The 14,135-nt window shown below is 47.3% G+C and overlaps 1 pseudogene; it reads right to left on the bottom strand.

Annotated features, from left to right (window-relative positions):
- Nucleotides 1–2,743: 2,743 nt before the first annotated feature.
- Nucleotides 2,744–4,320, bottom strand: LOC135529161 (protein ANKUB1-like; annotated as a pseudogene).
- Between the last annotated feature and the right edge of the window lie 9,815 nt (nt 4,321–14,135).

Raw genomic sequence — 14,135 nt, 5'->3', positions numbered from 1 at the left:
GCCAGATTTGTGCAATATACGACTGATTGTTGTCCTATGGACAGAGTCTCCCACCTCAGCTGTAGATCTCTGCAGTTCATCCAGAGTGATCATGGGCCTCTTGGCTGCATCTCTGATCAGTCTTCTCCTTGTATGAGCTGAAAGTTTAGAGGGACGGCCAGGTCTTGGTAGATTTGCAGTGGTCTGATACTCCTTCCATTTCAATATTATCGCTTGCACAGTGCTCATTGGGATGTTTAAAGTTTGGGAAATCTTTTTGTATCCAAATCCGGCTTTAAACTTCTCCACAACAGTATCTCGGACCTGCCTGGTGTGTTCCTTGTTCTTCATGATGCTCTCTGCGCTTTTAACGGACCTCTGAGACTATCACAGTGCAGGTGCATTTATACGGAGACTTGATTACACACAGGTGGATTGTATTTATAATCATTAGTCATTTAGGTCAACATTGGATCATTCAGAGATCCTCACTGAACTTCTGGAGAGAGTTTGCTCTACTGAAAGTAAAGGGGCTGAATAATTTTGCACGCCAAATTTTTCAGTTTTTGATTTGTTAAAAAAGTTTGAAATATCCAATAAATGTCGTTCCACTTCATGATTGTGTCCCACTTGTTGTTGATTCTTCACAAAAAAATACAGTTTTATATGTTTATGTTTGAAGCCTGAAATGTGGCAAAAGGTCGCAACGTTCAAGGGGGCCGAATACTTTCGCAAGGCACTGTAGCTACAGCTCGAACACAGACCAAAACGAAGCTTACCTTGTAAGATGTTTGGTGAAAACGTTGGGTAAAATAAACATTTTGAATCTCGGGGCTTGTGATCAATAACGGTAGGTCACAGGCAGACAAATAAGACATCCTCATGATCTGTGGAGTCCCAGCTTTCGGTGCAAATCAACGTATTCTGTGTTTATTTAGTTTATGCTTCACAATGCTAACAGTAATGTAGGTAGCAGCCACCTTGAAATTAGGTAATTTGCTCAGCCAGCCCTTATACATTTGTATGCCTATATATAGTATTAAGGCACAGATCAATAGCCAAGATACTCAGCTTTCCAGAGACACCCTGCTTTTGCAGAAAGGGAATACCGTTCTCATACCATACTAAATTGAATTTAAAAAATATCTAATAGGGTCCCCAAATATGGGGAGTTTACATTTAAGAGGTTAAGGGCTTGTAAGTAAGCATTTCAGAGTAAGATTGTACCTGTTGTATTCGGCGCATGTGACAAATAAAATAAAATATGATTACTTGGGGACTGTGTGCAGACTTACCACAACCTGTGAAATTATTTAAGCAGTTTGTAAAATTATGCATTTGTTCGGCTGAAAGATTAATGCTTGCAAGTGTCATAAAACATTACAACATCACTTAACAAAAAATGATTTTTATTTTCAAAAGACTGTGCAATCAAATATCAACAAAAGTGAAAATAAATACAGATTTAATTTTCAGTGAATTATTGTCTTGTCCAGTGAGCAACTCAATGACATCTTCAACATTCACCTGACAACCCATTGGATAAGACACATACACTAACCAAGTGTTTCGTACCTGTCAAGAAGGTTGAGATCAGAAGCTTCTTCAATACCCCAAAAATGGAAAGGCTTTGAGACAAAGACAATCAACTGACAAGATAATGCACATACACTAACCCGGACGTTCTACTCGCCCCACTGAGTGACGGCAAAGTTATCATTTATGCATGGGTCCACGATCCACTCATAGCTCTCACAGCTATCTGACAGTACTCAGAATACTAAGGAAGAAGTGTGTGATATTGGATTTGGTATCCTTCCCACTCCCAAGTGATTGGGAGTCCCATAGGATGCTGCATAATTGGCCCAGCATCGTCTGGGTTTGGCCATCATTGGAAATAAGAATTTGTTCTTAACTGACTTGTCTAGTGAAATAAAGGTTAAATAAAAATAAACTATTTAAGCTGTCTGCTATGTTGCTGTGTAAATCCACACACTGCAGGGGAATGATGACACATGCTGTGCCAACACATCGTCACAGTAGTTGTCAGTTTTGTAACGTAAATAAAGAGTTTGTCAAATACTCTGTGAAATACAGTATGTATTATTTTGACACTGCACAGACTCATTTAAATGAGCAATAATGATCCACATCTTAATAAAAGAGTTTTAAGGCAGCAGTGTTCATACTGTATTTGACATTGATTTCAACCACTACAGGTCTTCATCAGCAAGTGAGGATTTCTATGGATAAAAACTGGTGTTAAGTTGGGGGGGGGGGGGGTTGGAGCCTCAATTAGACCCATGTCAAACACTTACAATCACGTACAGTACAACAACATTCAGTACAATCACATACAGCACAACCACATAGTCACATTCAGTACAATCACATACAGCACAACCACATAGTCACATTCAGTCAACTGAATGATTCTAGAATAATAATAATTCCATTCACATTTGGCTACTACAAATAGCCAGTGAAACATGATACGTTTTTTGTTACTTGAGAATAGGAATGACTGAGAATCCACTGCCTGCCGTTGTAAACTTTCTGCACACAAATCAAACACAGTACTGACTATATCTATAAGCATCATCCAAAGGAACGAAATTCTAAGTCGTCCGCATTGTTTCAGGCATCATCTGTTCAAAGTCTCATCTTGTTCACTGTAAAAAAAATAAAATAATGTGACAAAGTGGAAATGGCCAAGGGTATATGCGTTTTCTCTGCTCCTCAATTGGTTGCTGTTCTTTGATCCCTACTCTGGAAATGGGCGGGAGCATCTGCTCCTCCATTGGTTGCATCCCCACTTCCCTCCACATCCCCTCTTCTTCTCTCTTTCATCCCTCGTGGCCACAGGGTGGAGCTTCGGTAGTTGAAGAGGTTTATCCTGGGATGCCAGGGCGCGGAGCGGGCAGGATACATGAGATGGGCAGTTGATGGGGATCAAACGTCGAGAGGCTGTGGACATCACCCTGATACCCGCCTTGGCCTCACTCCTCCTGGGCTTGGAGGACATCTTGGGGAGGGTGAAGCCGTCCACCAGGACCGTGTCGCCCACCCTGGTCCTGAACGGAGCCCTGTTGAGGCCCATGCAGTGCCTGGATGCTGCCCTCCTCTGCCCCAGCCTCACCCAGCCCTTTATCTGGAGGTATGTCCGCATGGGCAGGGCCATACCTGGGAGGACCACCACAGAGCACAGCTTGGTGGCCAGGTGACGCACACACTCCCTGTGGCCATACTGGAGGGTGATCCTCAGGGGTCACGACCCTGGGGATCCCGACAGGCAAGGGTCAGAACGCTGCTGGCGATAAAGAGTTTGAGGATGGTGAGCTGGCAGCGCTCGATGGAGGCGACAGCGGGACACTTGGCGACGTCGGGGTGGGCCGTCTGGTGGCACCACTCACGGTAAGGGTGAACCCCCACCGGCTCAATGACACGCACCCCCTCTCCAGCAGCCAGCCGGCCAGGTCCAGGTGGCCCAGAGAAGCAGCGATGTAGAGTGCCACCCGGAGCTGGAACCTGGAATAATACAGAATCAATGTATTTATAACACGTTTCAAGTTTTTTTTACAGTCAAGTTCACAAGATACAGTGGGTTATAAAACAGTAGCTCTTTCCCCTCAATGCAGTATTAAATATCAGTAAAATGCTTAAACATTTACATTACAAGCTCTTTCCAGACAATGCAGTATTAAATATCAGGGTAAGAGAAAAAGCCACTTATGAAGGATCTAAATCAAAGGGGGGGTGAGAAGGATTACTTATCCTAATATATTCCTTGAAGAGCTATATTCAGGGTCAGTACTATCATTGTAAGCTATATACAGGGTCAGTACAGCGATTTTTGTAAGCTATATACAGGGTCAGTACTATTTTGTAAGCTATATAAAGGCTCAGTACCATTATTGTAAGCTATATACAGGGTCAGTATTATCATTGTAAGCTATATACAGGGTCAGTACTATCATTGTAAGCTATATACAGGGTCAGTACTATCATTGTAAGCTATATACAGGGTCAGTACCATCATTGTAAGCTATATACAGGGTCAGTACCATTATTGTAAGCTATATACAGGGTCAGTACCATCATTGTAAGCTATATAAAGGTTCAGTACCATCACTGTTGATAGTAAGTCTATCATACAGTTCAGTGTGTAGATGTGTATTCTGACCTCATCACAGGTCTCTCCCTAGACAGGTGTCGTTGGACGGTCAGTCTGTGTCCCAGGAAGCAGCCTCTGAGGAACTCCGCCCACCCATCCCAGGTGTCCAACCGTAGAGTAGCCCCTGGGAGACAGAGACACATGCAGGTTGTCCTCCTGGTTGCCATGAACCAAGAATGTGTTCCATACAGTCCATTTGTCTCTGTGTTACATCCATAAGGTGTTGAGCCAGAGGACCATTGATCTATTGCACAAGGAAGGCCATACCCAGGTTAATGGCGTAGTCGTGCAGCCGGTTGCAGTCGTAGAGTTGCAGGCCGGTGGGAGAGCTCAGTCTGAAGGAGCTGACGGGAAGCCCACACTGCTGGGACACCAGGGTCATGAGCCTGGCCACAGACGTACTCAGGAGAAACACAGTGCCCAAGACTGAGAGGGTCTCCCCCATCACGGCACTGAACACACGCACCACCGGCTCCCGCTGAAGTATAAGACCATGGATATACAGTAAATTCACTTGTTTTACATAAATACCTACGTTGTGTTTATATACCGAGTAAACAAAACATTATGAACACCTGTTCTTTCCATGACAAAGACTGACCAGGTGAATCCAGGTGAAAGCTATGATCCCTTCATGATGTCACTTGTTAAATCCACTTCAGTGTAGATGAAGGGGAGCGGACAGGTTAAAGAAGGATTTTTAAGCCTTGAGACAATTGAGGCATAGATTATGTATGTGTGCCATTCAGAGGGTGAATGGGCAAGACAAAATATTTAAGTGCCTTTGAACGGGGTAGTAGGTGCCAGGTGCACCGGTTTGTGTCAAGAACTGCAATGCTGCTGGGTTTTTTCACACTCAACAGTTTCCTGTGTGTATCATGAATGGTCCACCACCCAAAGAACATCCAGCCAACTTGGCACAACTGTTGGAAGCATTGGAGTCAACATGGGCCAGCATCCCTGGGGAACGCTTTCAAACACCTTGTAGAGTCCATGCCCCAACGACTTGAGGCTGTTCAGATGGCAAAAGGCGGGATGCAACTCAATATTAGGAAGGCGTTTCTCATGTTTGGTACACACAGTATATATAAGTTAGGAGTCATATAATTACAGGGGTAAGATGAAGTGGCTCCTTTGCACTGATCTTAGGTCTGGTTTGTGTTTGTACTGCTAATGCTAAAGGTTAGGATTTGGTGAGAGTAAACTGATCCTAGATCTGTGCCCACGGGCAATTTCTATCCAGAGACAAATCAAAGGTCCATGCTATTTAAACTTATAATCTACCACCATCTCGTGGCTCAAATTTGTAACATGTTCTAATTCATGTGCTGTACTGAGTTTTGTTCTATCACATTGAACACTAATCTGGGTGCAGATTAAATTGAACACTAATCTGGGTGAAAATTAAATTGAGGACTAATCTGGGTGCAGATTAAATTGTTAACAGAAATATTATGAATATGTATTTCAATGAACCCAAAGGGCCTCTTCTTCTCCTACTATACAGCCTGCTGTGCTCTACTGTACTCTACTGTACTCTGCTGTGCTCTACTGTAGTCTGCTGTGCTCTACTGTACTATACACCACTGGGTATACAGACTCTTCAGATACTGTTAGCGAACACCAGACTGAGGTCGAGGCGATTACATGGGGAAAAGGTTTATGACTGTAAGGGTGTTTGGTACAAAAGGCAACACGACATCGGGCCACATTTCAGCTCTATCCCAGGTCAACCATACAATACTATAGATTTCCACTCTAGTCAACCAGCAAGAAGGAGAGACAGACAGAAGGTCTGGCTTTGACTATGTCAATGATGGGATGTGTAAGTAAGGAGTAAGGAACACAAATAAACATTATTCTGATGGTTAAATTTGTACTTAGATACATAACCACTCTCCTCTGTTAGCAAATCTTCCACAGAACTTTGTGGAACAGAGTGAGTTCTGTCCCTGTCTGGCTCTGGACATGTACCCAGGGACCTCTGTACAACACTTCACACTCACGAAGCAGTGTCCTTACTAACCAATCACTCTACCATAACTATGGTCTCGGTATAAAGCAGTGTCCTTACTAACCAATCACTCTACCATAACCATGGTCTCGGTATAAAGCAGTGTTCTTACTAACCAATCACTCCACCATAACCATGGTCTTGGTTGAGCAAGGGCAACATTACTTTAAGTCTCAAGCAGGGTGACCTCAACATACTATATATCACCATACTATATACCACCACACTATACAGTGGGGCAAAAAAAGTATTTAGTCAGCCACCAATTGTGCAAGTTCTCCCACTTAAAAAGATGAGAGAGGCCTGTAATTTTCATCATAGGTACACTTCAACTATGTCAGACAAAATGAGAAAAAAAAATCCAGAAAAATCACATTGTAGGATTTTTAATGAATTGATTTGCAAATTATGGTGGAAAATAAGTATTTGGTCACCTACAAACAAGCAAGATTTCTGGCTCTCACAGACCTGTAAGATGCTCCTCTGTCCTTCACTCGTTACCTGTATTAATGGCACTTGTTTGAATTAACTAAATCACCTAATTATACTATTTAACCATACTATATAATCATACTATATAACCATACTATATAATCATACTATATAACCATACTATATATTACCACACTCTATATAATCATACTATATAACCATACTATTTAACCATAATATATATCACCACACTATATATCACCATGCTATATATCGCCATACTATATATCACCACACTATATCTGAAACACTTTATGTTAATGATAGTATGAAGCTGTTTCAAGCAATAGCCAGCTCACTTTGATATGCATTTTCAAGCACGGGTAGAAACAGCTAGGTGTTCGGCTGGTACCTTCAGCAGTCAGCAGATGGCACTGCTAGGGGTGATGCCAACGTCTGTCAGGACCCAGCTGTCCCGAAGGATGGCACCAGCATAGCTCAGCTCCAGGAAGTGCCTCACCTGCTTGTCGTCTGACAGTTGCACGTGGAAGTAATCCTGCCAGAGGAAGAAGATTGGAAACACAAGGAGCCGTAATTGAGTGTCCCATACAATCAGAGTGAGAGGGCTCAACACTGATGGAGCCGTAATGGAGGGTGTCCCACACAGACACCCATTATGGAGGGTGTTCCACCCAGACAGATGTCAATGTTGACCATACAATAATTGTAAAAGTGTCCAATTGTGTACAATTAAGAAATAAGGCCCAAGGAGGTGTGGTATATGGCCAATATACCACGGCCAAGGGCTGTTCTTAGGCACAACGCAGCGCGGAGGTATATTGGCCATATACCACAAACCCCCAAGGTGACTTTTTTTTTTTTTTTTTCAATTTAGTGGTATCCAATTGGTAGTTACAGTCTTTTCCCATTGCTACAACTCCCAAATGGACTTGGGAGAGGCGAGAGCCAAGAGCCGTGAGTCCTCCGAAACACATCCCAGCCAAGCCAAGCCACACTGCTTCACGACACCACTAGTAACGGAAAGGTTGCAATTTCAAATCCCTGAACTCACAGTTAACCCACTGTTCCTAGGCCTTTATTGAAAATAAGAATTTGTTCTAAACTGACTTGCCTTGTAAAATAAAAATTTGAAGCAGAGCTTAATTTGTAAATTGGGAGGTGCCAGAACAAAGAGTGGGTGCTTGAGGGGGGGGTTCTGTGGTACCAGAACTCATGAGAAAAAAGATCACCTATTATAATAGAGCATTGAACGCATATCATCACATTTGGGTAGAGCCACTTATAGAAGGTGCACATGTAACAGATGTATATGTACTCTCCATGTGTTGTGTTTTCTCAATATAAATCACTTCGGCCAGTGGTCCCAGTTGAGCATTTATTTCTGTTGTTAAATGGGAAACAGCACGTTAGTTGTGCAGGGCTTAACGGTGTTGATGGCTGTCGATGGCAAAATCCCTTGCATCACATTTTCATACTGGGCGAACAAAATTCAAAAATACAATACAAAATATAACATGTGTAAATACCTGTTGATAAATGGGAAACAGCACGTTAGTTGTGCAGGGCTTAACGGTATTGATGGCTGTCGATGGCAAAATCTGTAGCATGAAGACAACTGTGTTAGCAGTAAATACACATTTCTTTAGAGGTAAGTGGAAACATAACCAACCCTGTTACACACACATGGGGAACAGTTTTAGTAGCCTAGGGTCCGGGAAAGTGTTGGCCTTTTTAAAACCGCATTTCGTGAAATTCTACATAATTTTACATGACTGGAGACTTTGGCATCATCTTTTTTTAATCCGCACAAATGATCGAAATGGCAGACTACTTTGACACTGACAAACTTAGTATCTGAGATCAATAAAAACGACCTTGTATTGAATCCATCAATAGCCTATAGGCCTAGGTTTGTGGAGAAACATATAGTAGGCTACAACATGAGGAGGAAATTAGTCCTAAAAATGCTTTCCAGTTTCATTGACTCACCCAATGATGCGCAGCTCACTGGCTGGAGATTGTCGATGCACTCGTGTCAAAAGCCTATCTCTCCCTCTCTCTGTTTTGTAAAACAATGTTTGGGAGTTGATCAAATATTTTGGTAGTCTACAGCATAGTCTTATCTTTTCAGCAAGAGTCATTGCTTTTCAACCTGTGTTTTCCCTCGATTGTATTTGAAATATTGCAAAAGGCCTGTTTTGTCTGAGTGCTGTTTTTTCACTGACAGATTTGCCTCACGTTCCCGACTGTAGGCTATTCTTTGTTATTGGGCTACAATCCGCAGCTCAACTGTTTAAAAAATAAGCTATTTATCCTCTGTAGCTAAATTATAGGGCTTCTCAAGACGTATTAGGCTATTATGAATGATATAATTTATTTCTGAACAGACAGCAGTAATTCCGTAACTTTAGAAGATTCCTCCAGAACCCTTCATGCAGCTATGATTCTATAAGGAAACAAATGATGAAGTGCAACTCTGGAGAGATGAGGGGGCAGGATAATTGACGAAGAGGCAACTCGAATGAACTTTGATCGCTTTTATTATAATTGTTACATAGCAAAAAGTGAAAATGATTTTTCATGGCACGAGAGGTACCGGATTCGGCCAAATTAGGTTCCGGAACAAAGCAGTCCAGATCGGAAAGGTGCCGGATCCTGTTCTGGCTCAAATTAAGCACTGATTTGAAGTACCGAGGCCTCTACCTGCTGAGTATAAAGATTATTAAACTAGATTCAGTGGGCTTGTCATTCACAGTACTGATGAAAAATCAAGAACAGTTGATCTAAATGTGGATATACGAGGCCATCTAGTGGTCACCGGATTATTTTAAAAATTCTTGCAAGCTATCTTTGCACAAGCATGCGATGCCATATATTTGACGCAGGTGTTTATTTTTCAACATGTATTGTCAATGACTGGAACAAAATATAATTGTATGAGCTATGCCTATGTGTCCCGGCGTTGTTGTACCCCTCTACTATCTGGCTTGGTGGGGCGATCTCGTTCTGCATGCCTGCTTCACTTATATTCAATGTGTCGACATGCATTTGTGAATGCACGCTGTTAACGGTCATACCCGTCTTGCTAGCTAATTTAGCTAGCTCATCAACCAGTATTTTATTCGCTTTTTCTGCACGATAGCACTTATTAAAGCCTTGAAACTCATGGGGACCTCACTGTTACCACGGGTCATCGAGCTAGCCCTTATTTGGCAGCAGGGTTGCATCGTTTTCCACTGGATGTGACAGCTTGTTAGGCTGGCTAGCTAGGTAGCTAATTCGCTAATGCGAACTGTTTATCACGTAGCAGCCTATGCTGACTCGCGTCGCTAGCAACTAGCTAACATAGTGTAGCGACCCGCACAGACAGCTGTGTGTTATGTCTTAGGCTAGGATGTGGTTGTGTTGTACTGACCAGTACCCGGTGTTCGCGGGGTCCGACATGTCAGTCAACCTGCTATCTGCCAATCACGGGAATGCCTGGAATGTTCTGATGCCGGGCATCCTGGTGGTTGGCGGAGTGGCGTGGAGGGGGTTGGGCAGGGGGTGAGCATTGGAAGTTAAGACCAGGTTCAGCCTTTATTCTCTCTCTCTTACGTCTGGGCTGCCCAAGAGAAGGTCACGATTGGCTTATGGGTTATCTGTTATCTTTTTGGCGTGTGCTACGGCCCAAACAGTAGCCTGTGTAAAGTTGGTTTAATAAACCGTCAATTCGCAAACTCAAGCCTCTGTCTGGACAATTGTTCCTTTATGATCTAGTCAGGTCATTACATTGGTGTCAGAAGTGAAGAAAGGGCACTGCAGTTGGCTTTATGCCTCACGGATGAAGCTCTGGCCTGTTTGATATTGATTAGCCCCGAGGACAGGCATGATTATGGTGCTTTAGTGGGAGCACTGAGGAGGCGCTATGGACAGTGTGTACAGCCCGGGCTACTGCGCTCCGAACTGAGTAATAGACGCAGGCAGCCTGGAGAGCCTCTACGGGTGCTAGCTAATGACATTGAGAGCCTCTCTCGGCGGGCATATGCTCACATGCCCCCTCCGTGCAGAGCGAGCTAGCACGGGACCAGTTCATACGGGCGCTCTCTCCTACGGAGCTGCGCATACAGACCCAGCTGGCTCATCCTGAGTCATTGCAGACAGCCTTGGAGATGGCTTTGGAGAGGGAGCTGGTGTGGGCTGGGGCTTCAGCTGGGGCTTTGGTGGGGGTGCAGGGAGACACACCCTCTGTGCGAGCTGGGGGCAGAGCAGCCCGGAGCCGGAAAAGCCTGCTTGGGTGGCCGAAATGACAAAACTCATTCGGGCTGTGTCGCTACAGGCGGCACGAAACACAAGCCCTGGTCCCAGGGTCTGCTGGGGTTGTGGCCAGCCAGGCCATCTGCGCCGAGATTGCCCCATGTCCCCCAGAGCTCAGAGAAACGGCTCGGGGTCCGCATAGACCGGGTAGTGCGGACCCCTGGCTTTCTATCCCAACCACCATCATCTTCAGGAGGAGCCCACCTGCACAGACGGGGAAGCAAGGCTCCACTTCCCCCAGAAGCAGACGAGGGCAAGCGGATGGAGCCTGTTGTTGTGGTGGGCCGGACCTGTGTTGGGGACTTTTGTCATGTCCCTGTCACTGTGGAGGGGGTGCCCTGCTCCGCCCTGGTGGACACTGGGTCCACAGTAACCCTGGTGAGGCCAGATATTGTGCCAGGTTGGACTCAGTGTGAGCCTACAACTGTGCAGCTCCGCACAGTCACAGGTGAGCTGGCACCCAAGAAAGGGAAGGGAATAATGACTCTGACAGTAGGGGGCAGGACTGTGCGTCATCCTGTGTGGGTGGCGGCTGTGCAGGACCCTTGTATCCTGGGGTTGGACTTTCTTAGGAGCACAGGCTGCCAGTTAGACCTAAATAGGGGCACACTGAGCTTCCAGGGAGGGACGGAAGTCACCATGGCCCCCCTAATGTCACATTCACTCAACCCAACAAACCCTTTACTCCAACAGTTAAAGCAGCAGAGACTCATGGCTGCGCCCCCTCCCCCACAGCTGTGTGTGACTTTTCCCCAGTCCCCCTGTCACCTACGGCGGTGTGTTACATTCCCCCAGCTACCTCCATGACACAGCCCTCTGTGAGCCCGGGCCGCAACCCCCAGCCCAGCTACCCCAGATGGGAGAGGAGAGGACACTGTCTGCAGTGAGGGAGATATGGGGGAGGAACTGTGTTGGTCTTGACCCCGAGCAGCAGGAACGGTTGTGGCAGTTGCTGTTTGAATTCAGAGACAGTTTTGCGTTGAGTGAGGGAGAGGTGGGTCAGACTCATCTGGTGCAGCATGAGATCGACACAGGTGATGCTCGACCCATCAAGATGCGTCCCCGCCGTATCCCGCTGGCACGCCAGGAGGCGGCAGACAAGGCTGTGTTGGAGATGCAGCGGGCAGACTTCATTGAGCCCTCAGACAGCCCCTGGGCGGCGCCAGTCGTCATGGTTCCGAAGAAGGGGGCAAGCTGAGGTTCTGTGCGGACTACAGGCGGCTGAATGAGGTAACCAGGAAGGATTCATACCCCATACCACGTATCGATGAGTCGCTGGACCTGGTTAGGGGGTCCTCCTGGTTCTCCTCACTAGACCTCCGAAGTGGCTACTGGCAGGTGCCCCTCTCCCCAGAGGCCAGAGCCAAAACTGCGTTCTCCACTAACAGAGGACACTGGCAGTTCAAGGTCCTGTGCTTTGGCCTGTGCAACGCTCCAGCTACTTTTGAGCGTTTGATGGACAGGGTGCTGGATGGCATCCCCCGACAGCAGTGTCTGGTATACCTCGATGACATCCTGGCCCATGGCAGCTCCTTCCAGTCAGCCCTGGAGCGCTACGGCGTGTGCTGGAGAGGGTGGCTGCCGCAGGTCTGAAGCTCCACCCCGAGAAGTGCCACTTCATGAGGAGAGAGGTGTCCTTCTTGGGCCACCGAGTGGGGAAGGAGGGGATCAGCACCATGGAGGACAAGGTAGGGGCTGTCAGAGACTGGCCCACCCCCACCGACCAGCGTCAGCTGAAGAGCTTCCTGGGCCTGGCCTCGTACTACAGGAGGTTTGTACGGGGCTTCTCAAGCGTTGCTGCTCCACTGAACCGCCTGCTGCCGAAGGACAAGGCTTTCACTTGGACAGTGGAGTGTGAGGAGGCGTTCAACACCCTCAAACGTGCACTGATCGAGGCCCCGTGCTCGCCCCCTGACCTCACCTTGCCCTTTATCCTGGACACAGACGTGAGCAATGTGGGCATGGGTGGGGTGCTGGCCCAGGTGGGGCCAGAGGGGGAGAGAGTGGTGGCGTACTTCAGCAAAACATTTGACAAACATGAGCGCCGCTACTGTGTCACCCGGCGGGAGCTCTTGGCTGTTGTGGCTTCCGTCAAACACTTCAAGTACTACCTGGGTGGTCTGCCCTTTACTGTAAGGACTGACCACTCTGCTCTCCAGTGGCTCATGTCGTTCAGAGAGCCAGAGGGGCAGGTGGCACGCTGGTTGGAGGAGCTTCAGCCGTATGACTTCACGGTGGTGCACAGGGCAGGGGCACGCCACTCCAACGCCGACGCCATGTCCCGTCGGCCCTGTACTGCAGACGGCTGCCGCCACTGTGAACGGAGAGAGGGACGGGAGAGAGAGCTGCGGGCAGAGGAGGGTGTCTGTGCCACAGTGTGTCGGGCTAGCGGGCCTGTCTGCTGCGAGCTGCAGACTGTCGACGTGGCTGAATGGCGGCAGCAGCAGGGACGGGACACAGACCTACAGCCAGTGCTACAGTGGGTAGAGGCGCAGGTGAGGCCACCATGGGAAGAGGTGACAGCGCTCTCACTCGCGACCAAAGGGTTGTGGTCGAAGTTTGAGAGACTGCGGCTGGCTGATGGCGTGCTACAGCGGGCATGGAAGGAGTCAGCTACGGGAGAGGAGAGGTGGCAGGTGGTGGTCCCAAAAGCATTGCGGGAGGCTGTGCTCCAGAGTACTCATGGGGGTGGGGACTGGACACTTTGGGGTCACAAAAACACTGCGCCGTCTCCGTCAGGGCTTCTACTGGGGGCAGCACAAGAGGGATGTGGAGGACTTTTGTCGCCGCTGTGACAACTGCACAGCGAGAAAGGGCCCCCAGGCCGCTCTCATGCTCAGCTCCAACAGTTCCCAGTGGGGGCTCCCATGGAGAGGGTGGGAGTGGATGTAGTTGGGCCGTTCCCCACCACAGACAGTGGAAACCGCTGGGTGCTCACGGCCATGGACTATTTCACAAAATGGCCCGAGGCCTATGCTCTGCCTGACCAGGAGGCAGAGACCATCGTCGACGCCCTGACAGCGGGGATGTTCAGCAGGTTTGGAGCTGCAGAGTCCATCCACAGCGACCAAGGCAGAAACTTTGAGTCCCGTGTGTTCGCCACCATGTGTGAGAGGCTGGGTATGCACAAGACCCGCACTACTCCTCTCCATCCTCAAAGTGATGGCCTTGTGGAGCGCTTCAACAAAACGCTTGGACAGCAGCTGGCCATCGTCTCTT

This window comes from Oncorhynchus masou, unplaced genomic scaffold, assembly GCF_036934945.1.
Source record: "Oncorhynchus masou masou isolate Uvic2021 unplaced genomic scaffold, UVic_Omas_1.1 unplaced_scaffold_1110, whole genome shotgun sequence".
Taxonomy (NCBI): domain Eukaryota; kingdom Metazoa; phylum Chordata; class Actinopteri; order Salmoniformes; family Salmonidae; genus Oncorhynchus; species Oncorhynchus masou.
Note: the sequence above shows the minus strand (reverse complement) of the source record. Positions and strands in the feature narration are given on the sequence as shown.